This window comes from Hylobates moloch, unplaced genomic scaffold (assembly GCF_009828535.3).
Source record: "Hylobates moloch isolate HMO894 unplaced genomic scaffold, HMol_V3 SCAFFOLD_13, whole genome shotgun sequence".
Classification (NCBI taxonomy): Eukaryota; Metazoa; Chordata; class Mammalia; order Primates; family Hylobatidae; genus Hylobates; species Hylobates moloch.
Window position 1 is genome coordinate 7,339,979 of NW_026652288.1, and position 18,510 is coordinate 7,358,488.

Here is an 18,510-nt window from a genome sequence, read left to right on the forward strand (position 1 = left end):
CAAATTAGTGCCAAAATACCACTTATCCATCTGCATCCCTGACAGTACAAAGATAGTAAAACATAGCACCTTATCCTGTACTTGCTCATGCAGATGGAGAAGTGTCTGAATGTGATAAAGACCATGTCTAGGTTTCTCCTGGACACCAGGATCTGGAAGGAGAACCCCACTGTGAGAGGCAGAGGTAGGGAGCACTGCATTCAGGCACGTGAGATGACATTCCCAAAGGGCTTTTGCAAACCGGAAAGCATGGTGGATGTGATTTTTATTACCCTCCTGTGTGCTCCTGAGTGCTCTGCGTCTAGGCTGTGCACAGTCAAGCCGAATGCTGAAAGCAGCCCTTGTGTGTCCTACATTTTCTGTGAGGAAGCTGCACCTACGTTAACTTCTCTAATCTCTATTAGCACAACCTGTGGAATAAAACAGAGCAATGTGAACATAGTTTTTTACACATAGAAAGATGTGTCAGTTGCCAGTGTTTGCCTCCCCACTTGGACCATCTACTGGTGTCTTTAGGTTTCTTTGTGTTTTGCCTAATGCATAGGATGAATAACCAAATGGGAAACACAAAGATAGACATTTCATGGCTTGTCAGCCAAATAAATTAATATTCTTGCAAACATAGATGTAAGCGTGACCAAAAATAATCATGCTAACTGGGGCCACATGGATTTCCCTCAAGTAAAAAGTACCAATTAAATTCTATGGAGGTTATTTTTATTCCATAGTTTATCAAACCATTTTTTTAACTTCCTCAGGCATTTCTCTCTTTCTAAATGTCCTTAAATCTAATAGGTCCAGAAATAGGAGAGGGGGACAGAGGCATCCTTTCACTGATGAGTGGGAGGACAGGAGAGGCAATCCCTGCTATGGGTTGGATGGGTCCCCTCCAAACTTCAGATGTTGACTCTTAATGGTCAATGTGGTGGTATTAAGAGATGAGACCTTTAAGAGGTGATTAAGCTATGTGGGCCCCTCTCTTGAGAATGGAATTGAGGCCTTTATAGAAGAGACTTCAAGCAGCATTCAGCTCACTTGGCCTTCTGTCATGTGAGGGCACACCCTTTGTATCTTCTGGAAGATGAAGTAACAAGGTGCCACCTTAGAAACGGAGAGTAGCCCTCACCAGACACCAAATCTGCTGGCACCTTGGTCTTCGACTTCCCAGCCTCCAGAACTGTGAGGAATACGTTTCTGTTGTTTACAAATTATTCAGTCTCTGGTGGTTTGTTATACGAGCACAAAACAGACTAAGACAGTCTCCATACCATCTCCTCAGCCTAAAGAACCAGCTTCTTGCTCAGGTGGAATAGAGCTTCTGGAGGGAAGCCATATTTCTACTAGAAAATCAGTTGTATTTTCACCAATCACTAAGGCTCTTCCAGACATCAGGGCAGTTGTAGAAGTGCCTGGGGAATGGAAATAGGCCCTTTTCCAGAACATTCTCATACAGGCCAGTGGGACATTTATTTCCCTCTCTGTGAGAGACCTGTTTGGTTGGGAATGAGAGGAATGCTGTCTGACTTTTATATCCACTTCCGGGGAGCAGCCAGCTCCCATATCAGAAAGAAGCCTTTCTACAGGGGCCAGGATCCCCACTGGATGCCAGAACCTCAGGACTTTCACTACACAAACATGTACATTCTGAATCATTCCTAGCAACTCTTCATGCAAAACAAACAAGCCGAGGAAAGTACCTCTCAGATGCACAAGCCAAGAATTCTAGAAACTCACTTTCCTAACCCCAAGTCATCTGCAGAACACGCCCACAGAGAACACCTGGGTGTGCAGCACTGCTTTTCTCTGGTGTTCACAGCTTTTAAAGACAGCATTTGGGAAAGTATGTTCTCATTCATAGCCGATACAAAAGGTCCTTACACTTTTCTTGTAGTTTAGTCATTTTGTAATTGTTACTGATTTTTCTTTGATGTTATTACTTTTTGAGTCATATGAAGAAAAAAATAAACTTTGGTTTAAGCTTTTTTGTTAGCTTTACTTTTGCACAATAGCACTTGTCTTACTGAACCGCATAATGAAATTAGAAGCTGCCAGATGTCAATCAGCGTGGCCCCAGCTACCATGTCCTTGTGTGTATGGAATATATTTATCACGTGCTTATTGTGTGCTGGGAACTGTGTAAACTTTTTAATGCATTATGTCAAATTGTAATAATTACTCTGAATGGTGTTTTGTTAACCACGTTTTAGAGATGAAGAAATTGAGGTTTACCTACAAGCAAACTTGTCCACTGTCATAAACTCATGAGTGGTCCAAAAGATTTAGCAATCAAATCCTTTGCTCTATCCGGGATAAGTTGCAGTTATATTTTGAGCACTTACAGAGTCCAGCATTGGCAGATAGATACTTTTCATCATAATACATAAGTATCCATCTATTAATACTTTAAAGTTTTTAAATTAGTTTTCTGAGACTGATGTAAAAACTTACCACCAACTGGTGGTTTAAAATAACAGAAATGTGTTCTTTCATATTCTAGAGGCCGGAAGTCCAAAATCAAGGTGTCCTTTTAGTGCCTCCAAAGCAACACAGACTTTCTTCCTTTGCCTCTTCCAGCTGCTGGCGGCTCCAGCAGGCATTTGGCTTATGGCCGCAACACTCCAATCTCTGCCTCTCTGGTCAGTTGCTTCCTACTATTGTGCCTGCCTTTCTTCTGTGTGTCTCTTATAATATGCTCGTCATTTGATTTAGGGCCCACTCAAATAATACAGATGATCTCATCTCGAGGTCTTTAACTTGTTTACATCTGCAAAGAGTCTTTTTCCAAGTAAGGTTGCAGGTTCCAGGGAATAGGATGTGGACATATGATTTGAGAGGCTACCATTCTACTATGTAACACTACATTTTTAAACGGAAATGAAGATTTAGCAAGTATTTTTAGCACCTACCGTATTTTTGAATATATGTTATCTTTCTTGAAAGTATATTGTGAAATAGCTATACATTACTTAATAGAGAAGGATTATTTAATTCCTGAGTTATAAGCCCTTTCTGGTTTTAATATTTTATATATTCTACTGTTCAATTTCATTACAGACATTTATACCTTATTGTTTAATTTCATTATAGATATTAGCATATAAAATAAAGATGAGCTATAATTTTTCTATAATTTATTTTTCAGATGTTAGTATAAGAGTTATGCTCTCTTCAAAAGTAAATAAAATAAAATTTCCTTTTCTTTCCCTACTCACCACCATATTCTATGGAATACGTTATGAAACATCAGATTTACCTAAAACACAAATGCATGAAAAAACATAATTTTAGAACTGTCTCGTTTCAGGACACTCATTAAAGTGAATTCTTTGGATTTTTTAAGGCCTTCCATGTTTATTGGTATGTTCAAGTTATTTACCTGCTTGAATCAATTTTTAATCTATATTTTTCTAGAAAAATAATCAATTTCTAGCTTTTCAGAGTGTTGGTAAGAGTTAAAGTTATTTCTTCAACTAGTTTCAACAACTGTCCTCTGTAAGTGTTGTTAGAGACTCTTCTTCTATCTGACTTCTTTTCTTCTTTTTTTGTTCAGTGTTCCTGTCTAAATATATGAATGTTACATCAGAGTTTCCATTGGATTCATTGCTCTGTCTTTTATTCTTCTTGACATTTCCTGAGTGTCTTCTTGTTAAAATACTCTATTTTAATGCAATTATCATATTTAGAATCAGTAAATAAACAGAAACCATTTCCCTATCATTTTATCTCATTTTTTCCAGTAAATTTTACTGTAAAAATATGATACCCTTTAAATTAAAATTTTTAACAAACAAAATCTCTATTTTCTTCCTTTGAACTTGGAGCCCTGGCCCAGCCCATCCTACAGACATGGTGCCATTTATCTTGGCCTTTTACTTTGTCACCCCCTTAATTCTACCAGAGGTATTGCTAACATCTCCAGTTAATAATTTCCACTAACAATGCAGAACTCAATTAGCATAATAAGCATTTCCCATCCGCACTGAGCAGTCTTCCCATCATCAGTCTGGAAACTAACTACTGTATAGAAAAATCATGGGGAATAATTAGAATTAGCGCACACGAGGCACTCAACACAAAGCTCTTGCCATCCATTGGGCATAATCAGTAGGTTATGCAAACGTGGTTATTGTCATTTCCACTTAAACTAGAACATACTTGTGGAAGAAGATGACTTTGGAGCTTGATAAGAGGTTCTGTGGAGACTTGCCCAGGAGATGTCAAGCAAGGCAATGGCCTCCTGAGGGAGGAGCACACACCGCAGTCAGCCTTGGGGCCACCAGCCCAGCCAGGGCCTCTGCTCAAGTAGTTTTCTCTCTTACAGCTTTGGGACCCTCATCTGGAAGAAAAAGGAGTGACTGAAAATGAGTGAAGGCTTTCTTCAGTGGCTGTTCCCAACAGCATCCAATGTGTAGACCCCTACATGCAAAGAGACCCCAGTGCCTTCTCAGTTCCACGTGCTGTCGATGCCTCAGATGGTCCTGGTTGCTGCCTATACTCACTTTGTTGATTACCCAAAGATATGGACCTGCTGAATTCTTGACCTCCATAATGTCAATGGCCTTCACCTCATCTGCATATTTGCCATCTTTTCTCTGGTCAGCCCTCAGACCTTTGCGCCATCCCAAAGTACACCACCTTCTAAATGTGAGTTTTGCCTTATTTACTTTTTATTTCTGATTTGATTCCTGATTAAGTTTTTATTTTATTTTGTGCATACTATGCATATAAAAGAATATAAAGAAAGTGTACATGGATATAAAAAATATACGCATGTCACCCAGCATAATAAAAGCACTCTTACCCAAGCTTTGGAGGCCACATGTGATCATTCCCAATGCAAAACCTCAACCTCAGTACCAAAGGTAAGTATCACTTTGAATATTTTACAATTATTCTCCTGCATTCATTCTAGTCTTATTATTTCCCTAAATAATTTAGTGTTGTGTGTTAGAATTTTATATGAATGGTTATCATACTGTATGGATGTCTTCTTCTGTGTCTTGTATTTACATACAATGCCATGTTTGTGATTTGGCCATGATAATGTTATCAATACAAGTAATTCATTTTTGCAGCTGAGTTTTTCATTCTATGGACACATTGTATAAGTATATAACAATATATTTCTCTATTGTCCTGTCATTGGACCTTTGCATGGTTTGCAATTTTTGGCTATTAGAAGTAATGCTGCCACGAACATTCTTGCTCATGCACACCGGTATGCACTGGGGATATGCCAGGAAGCAAAGTTGCTGGGCTATAGCATATGTGCATCTTCAAATTCGCAAGACAATGCCAAACTGCTTCTCCACACTCTCATAGATATTTTGTACCTTTCCCAGCATTGTTTAAGAATCCTCATTGCAGTCAGGTGCAGCGGCTCATGCCTGTAATCCCAGCATTTTGGGAGGTTGAGGTGGGTGGATTACTTAAGGTCAGGAGTCCATGACTAGCTTGTCCAATATGGAGAAACCCCGTCTCCACTAAAAATATAAAAATTAGCTGGGTGTGATGGCGGGAGCCTGCAATCCCACCTACTCAGGAGGCTGAGGCAGGAGAATCGCTTGAACCCAGGAGGCAGAGATTGCAGTGAGCCGAGGAGATTGCGCCACCGCCCTCCAGCTTGGGTGACAGAGTGAGACTCTGTCTCAAAACAAACAAACAAACAAAAAGTATCCTCATTGCTCCACATACTCCCCAATACTTGGTTTTATTACTTTTTAATTTGTCTTGTAAAGTGGTGATATCTCATTGTTATTTTACTTTGTATTTTTTGATTACTCGTAAGAGTGGGCATATTTTCATGCTTTTATTGCCTATTTGCTTTTTCTGTTCTATGAAATGCCATTCGTGTCTTTTGCTCATTTATCTATGGGTGGTCTTTCTCTCCTGTATTGCCTTTGCGTGTTTATTCAGTTCTCTTCTGCCATGTATTAGTGTTCTTAAAGCTCAGTCTCGGGCTCTCTTTTCTTCTTAAGCTTCTTTCTTCTCATATAATCCCATCTACTCTCAGTTACCATCTAGTCCTACCATATGTATGCAAATTACTTCTGATTTTATATTTCTAGACAAGATCTAATTTCTAGCTTCACATCTTAAATCCAACTATTTCTCAGTATGCTCACTTGGATGTTTCAAAGGCGTCACAATTTTAACTTCAAAACCAAAATTATTATTTTCCTCCAAATCTGTTATTTTTAGTGTTCTCAATCTCCAAGTGTTGCACAAGGCAGAAACCTAGAGGGCATTTTGACTTTCCTGTCTCTCCCATACATAATTTCTCAGAAAGGTCTATCAGGTTTTCCTCCAAATCACTTCTCAAGTCCATGTTTCTTTCTGTGCCCTCTACAAAACCTTAGTCTAAGCTATGTCACCTTTCAGCTACAGCTACAGTTTTCTACTAGCCTCCCTGAGTGTATGCTGTGTGTGTCCATTTAGTTCTCCACACTAGAGCAAGTGAAGTATCCATTTTAAGTGCACAGTTGATGATATGGGAAACATCAACAGCTTCCCATCTCTTAGAATAAAGTCTAGCATTGCTAACATGTGACCGAGAACATTGTCCATTTCCTGGCCTCTGCCTACGTCACCTCCTGTGATTTCTCTTGCTCCTTGTGCTCAGCTGCACCAGACTGGTTTCCATTCCTTGAAAATCTGTGTTTTTTTTCTGTGCTTATTATTGGACAGGCTACTCTCCATTCTTGGAACGATACCTACATGGTTCCATTTTGCTTTACTTAGTTATCACCTGAGAATCTTAGCCCAAGCACAACTTCCTCTGAATGTCATTCCCTGATAAGCCTGTCTGTTTTATAAGCTCACCAGGAATTACAGTCATTTTGTTTGGACATCTTATGCATCTGGAAATATGAATATCTACCCTCCCCAGGAGTTCCATGGGGGTGGGGAAGGTGTTTGGTTTTGGTCCCCATTAAACCTAAACATAATGCAGTGCCTGGCTCATTATAAGAACTTAAGAAATATTTATTAAATTAGTAAATTATACTCTCATGTCATCTGGTTTTTAAAAGATATATCAGGTTTTATTTTTTGTTGTTACTTGGTATCACCGATCTGTAATAACGCCCAACTCTGAACATATATGTTGTAAAATGTTCGAAATAAGATCACAGGGTGCAGGGGGAGGTGGGAGGGAGTTGGCAGGCATTTTGGTGTGATTTCTAAAACAGGTCCTGGGAAAACACGTGGTAAAATGAAACTTAGAGGCAACTAGGCTACTCATCAAGTCACTGATGCAGGAACTTGGAAGGTCATCCACTGCGTGGAGCATCGAAGTGGTCAAGGTGAAATAGGTCAATCCTAGGGCTGCTTCTTCGTTTTTGTTTTGTTTTTGTTTCTGTTTTTATATAACCAACTTATTCTCAAAGTTCTCTTATACATTATTCTGTTTCATTTCATTTTGTTTTCATTCTCTTTTACAATTATGGAGATAATTTGGAAAGAAAAAGTAAGAAGAGATATCCTTTTCAAATTCAGAGTCTTACATGAGACATCTAACAACATTACTGTCCGGTGAATTCTAAGCAAATTAGAAATAAAATAAGATGATGAAATTTAGGATGGCAGAGGGTCAAAAATTGAAATCTACTCTGGGTCAGAAGAAATGCCTGTAGAATTTCAAGATGTATCAAAGGGAAATCATAATAAGATCCACAGAAACAGGACAAAAACAATACCAGGTATTGCAATTACGCTAACTTAATTAGGATGAATAGTTAAGACAAAATATTTAACTGTTAAATGGGCTTGCAAATCATAGATATAAATATTGGGCCTAGCAAAGGGAATGGTGTGAAAAAAATACAACAAAACTTAAGTGAGTTGCCATATTCAATAATTTCCTCAATCATAAATACAGATTGTAAAGAAGAAGACATTCTTTAGAAGAATTCAACTCTTTTGCAGTAAGAAGACTTTGCAAAATTGCAACTGAAAGACGCTAGTAGATTATAATTGGTCAAGCTGGTGCTTTTACAACCAATCAGAAGTGATAGGCTTCATAAAGTTCTGTAATTTCAGAGATTTCAGAGGAGACTGTGTTCATTTCCAGCACACATACATGCACCTTTTCAAGGACACATACTGGCTGTGTTACCAGAAGGAGCGTGGAATAATGAAAAAGAATATTCTCTGCCATGTTATTCCTAAAGGGTCCTCTGCAACCCCAGGCAGTGTATGCCCAGTGCCTGTCCTCAGCACAATGTGAAATTGGCTTTTATTATTAAAGGGCATGGTTCAAGTAGAACACATAGGATGTCTCCTGGGTCAGGGCAATTAAATTGTCCTAGTCGGGAGAAATGAGTTTCTCCTGGATGATGGATCCAAATTTTAGTTCCAGGTTCCCCAGGTGCCCCCTCTTCTTAGTGATCTCCCTGGAGAGTGCATTCTTATTAAATTTCTTGCACGCAAGTTCTCATATCAAGGTCAGCTTCTAAGGAAACTGCCTTACAAAAGTGACCTGAGAGTCTTATCCATCATACCAATTAGTATTTGTTTTAAGTCAAAGAGATGTATCTGTAATTGTGGAATTGGGTCTATTCACACAGGTAAAAGAAGGGGTTCCCAAAGGTCCAGAAAACCATCTGACATAACAATTACCACATACAGGTAAAAGGTTTGTCCCATGGGGAAGGCACAGTATGGAAACACGGACTCCGAAAAATAACAAAAGAATACATAAATAATAGCTAGTCCCATAGTCCGAATGTCAAATGTTAATAAAGTATCACTCAGCATAAGCTGAGCTTCAGTGTGCTGCTGGTACTGTGTCGGTAAAACCTCCCGTGCAGAGTCACCCTGCCAAAGAGGCAACGCGGGCATGCTGCATTTCAGCAAAGGGTGCTTCGGACAGACTCAGGTCCCATCAGCGTCATCACAGTGGTTCCTGATGGGCTTATATGACAGAAATGAAGGAGACTGTTAGAAGAACGAATGCTTCTCCATAAGGGATACACTATGTGTGTGGCTGAAATCCCAGAGGTTGAAGAATAAACCTGCCTGCCCATCTCACACAGACCTGAGAATGAGAATGAAAATAATGGCCTGAAAGGATTGAGGTGAAAGATCCACCATAACAAATGTGGGAGTGAAAGGAAAATGGCCCATGTTAAGCAAAACTCCATGGTCCAAGTCATTTCTGTGCAGAAAGCAAGCCCCTGGGATAGAAGGGATAGACAAACAGAGCCTTGACCTCCTGTTGGAGAATGAAGAAATGACCAAAGATCAGGAGCCAGTGCTACGCGGGATGCAAGACATGGATGTTGTCTGCTGTGAATGCTGGTAGAAAGTGAAGCTGATGTCCCCTGTCAGAGACTGGAACTGATGCAGCGTGGGAATATCAGAGATGTTAGAATCAATGAGCACACTGAATAAGAAGTGAGAGGCTTTAAGGAATTGGCAAAGAAAATTCCTCAATAAACATTTGTCCCACCATAGCACTTTTCTTAAATTAAGGTAAAAAAGGAACTTTTGATGCCACTGAAGGAGGAAATTGTTTTTACAGGTGTGGTTTTCCAGCCCATCACCCTTACTTCCCACACATAGGAAATAGAAGCATGATTTCCTAGTTAACCATTTGATGAAGGTCTTCATCTATGTATGCCCAGCCTGGGCTGACTGGCACTTTATTTTGCTGAAATGAGAGAAGATATATATTTTCTTTATATCTTCTCCCCAGTGCAACTGACCGAATGTTTGTGTCCCTCAAAATTCATGTGTTGAAGTCTTGACCTCAGTGTGATGGTATTAGGAGGTGGGGCCTTTGGGAGACAATTGGGAGGTAATTAGGTCAGGACGGTATAGCCCTTATGAACGGGATTAGTGCCCTTATAAAGGGACCCCAGAGAGTTCCCTTGCACTCTTTTGGCCATGTGAGGGCACAATGAGTAGTTGGCAGTCTGCCACTCAAAAGAGAGTCTTCATCAGAATCCCACTATGCTGGCACCCTGGTCTTGGACATCTCAGCCTCCAGAGCTCTGAAGAATAAATTTCTGTTGTTTATAAGATACCCTGTCTATGGTATGTTGTTATAGCAGCCTGAACTCTGACAATAGATAATATTAACTCTCCACTATGGTCTGTAGCTGAAAACAGCCATGTGGTCTAGGTTACTGTTTCTCCAATATTGCCTGAAGACCATCTGCATCAGCTACCTGCATAGCTGGAATGGGAGACGTTTGACTCCCTTCCCAGACATAATGAAGCAGAATCCACCTAGTGGGCTCACAGATCTCCATTGTTAATCAGAACCTCCTGTTGATTTCATGTATTAGCTTTGGGAATTTCATGTCTATCTGAGAAATATTATTACATATACCAGAAAATTGGTATTTAGCTTGCAAACTGCTATAATGGCAACATATAAATATGACATCTGTTTATATTTTCTACATTTTGTGGATAGGAACTGTTAACTTCTAACTTCCCCAAAAGGGCACCAAAACAACCCGTTGATATAGTAAAGCTGAGTTTACTGCTTGCTGCAGCAAGGAATCCACTAAACCATTATGACAGCATCTAAATAGCATCTGAGGGGAGTTCTATGGTTTTGGTGAGGGTTGAGTTTCTGTTTTAAGATAAGTCTTTTCATGCTGTTAAGAATAGCATGAAATAATTAGGATTACGTAAAGTGCATGCATTATAGTTTGGAACCGGTGTGTGCAGCAAAAGGAGACTTTGAAGAAAGTCTCCAAGAATAGGCCCTTGTTTGGTGAGAAAACAGTTATTTACTGAGACTAGTTAAGAAATCTATTGCCTGAGATGAGGATAAGGACCCAGTTGACAAGTCTATTCTCCAGATAAATAGATTTTTGAGAAGATCCAGATACCATAAACATATTTGTAAGTTTATCATCTCAGCAAAGATTTCCTAGAATAGAAAAATTACATTTAGACAGTCAAAGGTTAAAGTCTTGCTAATGTGGACAGTGAGCTGTGTAGTTGCAGATGCTTTAAGTTATTCAAATTGGGAGTCAGAGTTGCCTGTGTCTTATTAACTCTATGGAATGTTCTGTTGGCTCTGTATCAGCGTCAGTGGAGGACGACCCAGACTGCAATTTCAGGAAGGAAATCAGACCTGAACCTGGCTACTCAGAGATGCTGTTCCAACTGGGGTTAAGCAGAAATACATAGAAGACAGGATATGCTTCATTGCATCTCTCAGGCCTAATGTCTGTGGTAACAGGATAAAGGAAATTGAAATGTTTGGTCTCTGATTTCTCTGTGGGAAAGGCTGGAGAATATTTCATTTTTGAAATGTGCTACTGGTCAAGGATTTGCTTTGTCACATCACTAGTGTGGCTGCAAATTTCAAGGTTGATATATTTTTTAAGCAACATCATCACCCAAACCTGGTACACTTTATTTATCACTGCCTGTGAACTTGGATGGACAAGAGCAATCTTGGTTTATTTTTTGTTGCTATAAAAAAAAACCTGAGGCTGTGTAATTTAGTTCAGAAAGAGGTTTATTTAGCTCACGGTTTTGCAGGCTGTGCAAGAAGAGTGGCAGCAGCATGTGCTCGGCTTCTGGTGCGGCCATTTGTGCTGCACTGAAGCATGACAGGGAAGTTCAAAGGGGAAGTGGGAACATGCAAGTGCAAAGAGAGACCGCACCTGATGGGCTTCCTGCCTTTATAACAACCCACTATCCAGGGAATTAATTTGTTTCTCAAGAACCAATCCAGTCTTAGGAGAGCCAGAACTCACTCACTACCCTGAGCCAACACCTCCCACCACACTGGGGATCAAATTTCAGCATGAGATTTGGTGGGGACAAACTATATCCAAACCACAGTAGTAGCTAAGCATATTTTTGAGAAGGGAAATAAACCAACGTAACTAATCAGCTAACTTCAGAGTAGGCTTGGTAGGTAAACTTAAGTAATATTTGGTCCTCACTTATTTCATAACTCTAGGTCATAACATCAAAGAACCATTAATTCACAAAGGCGTGACCTGTACTCCACATGTCTGAACTTTGAATAGTAGTTACAAAGGAAAAACAGAGTGTACTTGGAGCATGTGTCTATGTAGGTGGCTATAGGATTTTCTTATATTCCGGAGACCTTCTGACCTACATGAGGATAGCAGCACCTTGATGAATCCTGGATGTGGCAGCTGAGATAAACAGGATGGCAAAGAACAAAATTGCTGGAAAGTGTTTGCAGGAACACCACTTCCCCAAGTTTTTATGTTATGGTACACATAGAAAGTAGTGGTATTTATAAAATATACTGATCAGGTTCAGGAATTTCTGCCCTGAGAACAGGAGAATCAATAGCTCAACAAACCTATGAGCGTTCAAGAACTCAGTTTGGAAAGCTATGATCTAGAACAAAAGAACTTCTCTCTGGATCTGCATCCACATTCCATCATCAGAGAACAGGAGAGGAGATAGAATCTCAAGTTCAAGAACATTCACGGAGCCCGATTTTTAGGTGGAAAATGGTAGCTTGATTGCTTTAAAAATGACATAGCTGGAAGAAAGGCTCTGCTTCTGGTTGATTGGGTTACTTTTTTTTTTTTTTTTTAAGTTGGCCTTTCTCTATCACTGGAGAGGTGAGAAGGAAATTCCATTGCTGTAGTGGGCTTAGGGAACAGGGGAAAACTTTGCCTTGATCTTACATCTGCTGAATAAAAGAAGAAACCCCTTTGTGGCCATTGAAATTTCATTTGGTTTGGGGGATTAAGGCCTCAGCTTGTCATCTAAGTTGCCATTGTTTGGTGCAAGATCAAATGCACAGCTGGATAGTTTGGGAAAACTGAAGCTAGAGCTCCATGTCCTCACCTTCTCACCAAACAGTGGCTTTTACAAGCAAGCACTCATTGCTGCTTGGGTTCGGGCGGCGTGCAGAAGGAGCACTGATGCCTACGTCTCCGAGGCTTGACCCAGGGAGGAGACGTCATGTGATTACCAATAAGCTTTTTTAAACCGAGAGCCCGTGGGATGCCACCATCACTGACAATGGCTACTTGGGTTTTCATGGCTTGGAGAAGATAATTGCTGTTCATTGTGCCCATTGAGCAGACACAATTGTGGGCATACAAGAAACAGCATATAGTAATCCTTGGACTTCATTATACGCATATTCTTTTTTCCTTTTTAATTACAGTAGTCTTCTGTGACATAAGTGGCACTTCTGTTACTCTCCTGAAGGAGGACCCTCTGAAGCACCCTCGAGGACAGGCACTTGCTCTGCACAGACTTCCCTGTTTGGAGAGCCGTCTGTGCATCCAGCTTCCCACTCTCCCCAGGCACCAAACAATGGGGTTCTGTCTAAGGCTTGTTGAATTTGTCAAACCGGGACAGTAAGGAATTGAATTCTATGACAGCAAGTGTTTTTAGAAACAAAAAAATGAAGGTCAAACTTGGGTATTCTAATTCATTTTCTTCAAAGTAACTAGACGTGGTAACAAAGATCTCTCTTTTTCTCCTAGACACACACAGAGACCACACTTAGTGAGAAACAACATTAAAATTGCTAGAGAGTCTTACACAAATTTCTATAAAAGCAGGCTTTGAAGCTTCAAGTCATTGCACTGTCCTCAGTCCATGATATTTGATTCCCTTTTCTTTACATACAATTTCAGCAAGTAAATTTAGTATATATCTACACACACATATTTATACATTTTAATTCACACAAAAATCCTGTGAGTTAGGTGTAATGATTAATTTTACTTGACTGGGCCACAGACTGCCCAGACATTTGGTTAAGCGTTATTCTGGGTGTGTCTGTGAGGGTGTTTTAGGGTGAGATTGACATGTGAATTGGCAGACTGGATAGAGAAGACTGTCCTCCCTACATTGGGTGGGCTTCATCAGTCAACTGAAGACCTGAACAAATATCTGAGTGAGAAGGAATTCCCCTGCCTAAGTGGCTGATTGGGATGTTGGTTTTTTCCTGCTTTCAGATTCTAATTGAAAAAAATGGCTCTCCATGGATCTCAAATCTGCCAGCTTTTGGACTAGAACTCACAACATCAGAAGCCTCTCCTGGTTCTCAGGCCTTTGGATTCTCATGAGAAGTATACCACTGAACTCTCCTGAGCCTGCAGTTTGCCAATTGCACAAGTCAATTCCATATACATATACACACACACATACATATAAGAGTGTGTGTGTGTGTGTGTGTGTGTTTCTCTGGAAAACACTGACTAATACAGTGGTATTATTCTTCCCATCCTAAAGGGCTCAAAAAGGCTTTATGGCACCCTAAAGTCACGTAGCTAGCAAGCTACATCTAGTATTCAAATTCAGTGATTTTCCCATTTCACCACAGCTGCCGTGATATCAAAGCCCCAGCCCCTCTACTGTTAAAGTGTCCAGACCATGTGACTCTCTGCAAACCTGGTACAAATGCAGGGTTCCCTGAAGGTAAATGTCTACAGTCCAACAACTCCACTCTCCCCAGGCATCTCCTTTAGAAACACACACCCCTACTCATCAAGAATGATTGATTTGTCTTCTCAATATCTGCATTTTCCATGAGCATGTGTCCAGCTCTTACTCATAAATCCTCAAACACCACCTCTAAACATAAGAGAGGGGCCCCACTTCCTCACCCCAGAGGAATCCCAAGCCCTGACTGGGCACAAACATGCTTACTAACCTCATGCACACAGTTACCACATGATTCATAATCCAAAATAAGACCCTCTGGAGAAGAGAGTGGAGAAGTGCTATAAATCCCAGCACTAGGACAGCAGATATAAATGGTGGCTCTCCTGGGTAGACTGGGAAATACGGTCATCCTATTTATACACCTAACGCCTATTGAACATCATTTTAGCAAAGGCCATGGCTTTAGCATCCCTGAAATAGAGGATCAGCATGTTCTGAAAATCGACCCTCATATTTTCTCCTTTTCTACCTAAAAAATTATGTACCAAATTTCAGGTGGTGTTGCTCTAAGGACTTAAGATTCATTTTTAACAATCCAGTCAAAATTCATGTGTGTGACATACACACACTTGTTTCTTTCTATCCCCTTTAAGTTCAAGGAAAGTGTTGTATCTGTAGAAGTTGCTTTGGATTATTAGAAAATCATCAATTAAAGATAAATGGTCAGGAAAGAAATTTCAGGACCTGCCCATTCAGGAAAGCATGTATAATTGGGTGAACCTAAAACTTCTCATGGAGTTGTAAGTCTTCCTCATGCTCCCCAGGCACCTGGTCAAGGCTTCTGGTGCCCTGTGTCTGAGATAGGGTGGAAAAAATTTCCTCGCCTATTTTTTATCCTGCCTTCGAATGTGAGAATAAACAGGGCTAAAATCAAACATCAATAATTTATTCAAAAGGTTTAAATTTCAAAAAGAGGATTGACTTATTAGAACCAATTTTGGCAGTAAGAGTGAAAGTTGTTGCTGTTGTGTTGTTTTGTTTTGTTTTTACATTGTACAAAGAAAATAAAATGAATATAATTCAATTTCTCAGTTCCAAACATGTTTCCACAAAAGTCAAGTTGAAATGTTTTTCCATAGTATTTAAAAGAGTACAGTAATAGCACATTAATTAAAAATAGGTCAATGGTCATGACAGATTCCAGAGTACGTCACAGGTTTTACACAGGTGATAATCTATAGGGAAAGTAGAAGCTATTCTAGAAATGATGTTTAAAAAAAGTAGTTATTGATTCAGAAAACAGTCTTGAGTTATATTTCTACATTGTACCATTCACAAAAAAAGTTGTTTGTAAGAAATCAAATAAGTAAATTAGAACTATAGAAACACTTGACAAATATAAAAACAGACAAATATTAAAATATGTTTATTATGTTAGTTTAGAAAAGGGATTCATAATTGAAACAGTAAGACAATATCTATAGAGTAATAAATAATTCCTTTCTCTACATTAAAAGGTAGAATTTTTATATGACTAAAGATGTCATGAAATATTTAAGTACAAAGGAGAGAGTAGGAAGAGAAAATAAAAAGAAATCTTGGTTATTAATAAAAAATATATGAAAGACTCAACAAAAAAACGGGAAGAATGAATGAATAGGAAATTGTCCAAAAAAAAAGAAGAAAAGGAAAAAGGCACACAGAAGTTTACAAAATATATGGAAAAAGAACCCATCTAAGAAGTAAACAGAAAATTTACGTATAAATCTAATCTAAAAAGCAATTTTAGATCCATAGAATTGACAGTTTCAAAGGATTGGCAATGTTTAATGTTGACTACAATGAAAAAACTGCTGTTACTCTCACACAGTACTGGTGGGAATGTAAATTGGTCTTTGGAGAACTTTCGGGTAGATTGCACTAAAATGTTAATGCAAAGATACCCAGCACAAGGCTATCTTTGCATTATTTTGTTTTGTTTTGTTTTGTTTTGTTTTTTGAAATGGAATCCCGCCCCATCACCCAGGCTGGAGTGCAGTGGCGTGATCTCGGCTCACTGCAAGCTCCACCTCCCGGGTTCGCACCATTCTCCTGCCTCAGCCTCTGGAGTAGCTGGGACTACAGGCGCCCGCCACCACGCCTGACTAACGTTCTGTATTTTTAGTACAGACGGTGTTTCACTGTGGTAGCCAGGATGGTCTCAATCTCCTGACCTTGTGATCCACCAGCCTCGGCCTCCCAAAGTGCTGGGATTACAGGCATGAGCCACCACGCCCAGCCTGTAGTATTTGTTTAGCGAAGAGTTGTAAACAACGTAAGTATTGGCCTTAGGTAGAATAGGCTAACTGCTATAATAAATGAAACCAAATGGTAATGACTCAACAGACAGTTTAATTCTTGCTCAGTGACTGTCCTGATAGATGTTTGGTCAATGGGCTGCACTCCTGCTTTTTTTGTTTGGCTCCTTTTATTTTAGGGCTCAGCCAACCTGTGGAGTTTTCTGAGTCTATAGTCTATATCCGGCTGGGGGAGAGGAAAGATCATGGAACAAAAGCCCAAGGGGGTGTAAAGGGGCCAGACCCAGAAGCAGCATCTACAAGGTCTCCACTGGCTAGAATTCAGTCACCTCCATCCAGCTGCAGAGCATGCTGGGAAATGTGTCCATGGCCAAGGGAAGTAACGTTCGGTGAACTCTAAGCTGTCTGTGCCTCAGTGTCTAACAGGAGAGAAACATCTAACTGTAGGACAACATTCCATACATAGAGATTGAGGTGAATGTACATGTATCCTTTCAAGTCAGAAATAAAAATGAAAACGCAGAAATAAAGAAAATGATGCCATTTACTGTAAAATAACAACATCACTATCATATTTATTTAGAGACACATGAATGCATAGGACACAGTGAGTAAGGACGTACTCGAATGCAGTGGTCCCCAACCTTTTTGGCACCAGGAACTGATTTCGTGGAAGACAATTTTTTCATGGACTAGGTTGGGTGGATGATTTCAGACTAGGGTTGGGGGATGGTTTTGGGATGATTCAAGCGCATTACATTTATTGTGCACTTTATTCCTATTATTATCCTACTGTAATATATAATGAAATTATTATACAACTCACCATAATGTAGAATCACTGGAAGTCCTAAGCTTGTTTTCCTGCAACAAGATGGTCCCATCTGGGGGTGACGGGAGACAGTGACAGATCATCAGTCATTAGATTGTCATAAGGAGTGTGCAACCTGGATCCCTTGTGTGCACAGTTCACAATAGGGTTTGCACTCCTATGAGAATCTAATGCTGCCACTGAACTGACAGGAGGCAGAGCTCAGGCAGTGATGCTTACTCGCTGCTCACTTCCTGCTGGGAGGCCCAATTCCTCCTGCTGGGCGGCCCAGTTCCTAACAGGCCACAGACTGGTACTGCTCTGTGGCCTGGGGCTTGGGGACCCCTGCCCTAATGGGTAGCAAAGGTTATCTCAGAGACTTTGTTGGGATTCAGACTGTGGTCAAAGGGAAAAGGAGAGTGTGCACATAGAAGTGATATTTGAATAGTTTTCAATAAAATGAGTGTGTTTGTTCATTACTAATATAATAAAAAATAAGGTTGATAATGAAGATGGTGTTCTATAGCTCTGATTTTGGGGGAATTTTGAGGCCATTGGGAAGTGATATGTGGATTTTTTCTTTTTCTTTTTTTATTAAAATTTTATTTTTATTTTAAGTTCTGGGGTACATGTATAGGAAGTGCAGATTTGTTACATAAATAAACATGTGCCGTGGTGGTTTGCTGCACCTATCAACCCATCATCTACGTATCAAGCCTAGAATGCATTAGCTATATTTCCTAATGCTCTTAAGAAACAACAGATGTTGGTGAGCTTGAGGAGAAATAAGGACACTTTTACACTGTTGGTAGGAATGTAAACTAGTTCAACCATTGTGGAAGACAGTGTGGAGATTCCTCAAAGATCTAGAACCAGAAATAGCATTTGACCCAGCAATCCCATTACTGAGTATATACCCAAAGGAATATAAATCATTCTATTACAAAGATACAGGCATGTGTATGCTCACTGAAGCACTATTCACAATAACAATGTCATAGAATCAACCCAAATGCCCACAATGATAGACTGGATAAA

General features: G+C 39.8%; 1 long non-coding RNA gene across 2 annotated transcripts in view; it reads right to left on the reverse strand.

Moving 5' to 3' along the window:
• Positions 1-272: 272 nt before the first annotated feature.
• LOC131380968 (uncharacterized) overlaps positions 273-18,510 on the reverse strand; it is a 39,058-nt gene continuing 20,820 nt past the window's right edge. Inside the window, exons 2-3 of one of the 2 annotated variants that reach the window (XR_009209326.1) lie at positions 4,156-4,336; positions 273-410 (exon numbers count right to left, since the gene is read on the reverse strand). This is a non-coding gene — a long non-coding RNA (uncharacterized LOC131380968). Of the gene's footprint in view, positions 411-3,491; positions 3,657-4,155; positions 4,337-18,510 lie in introns of those variants that run through there. The other variant, XR_009209325.1, reaches the window with a different exon arrangement.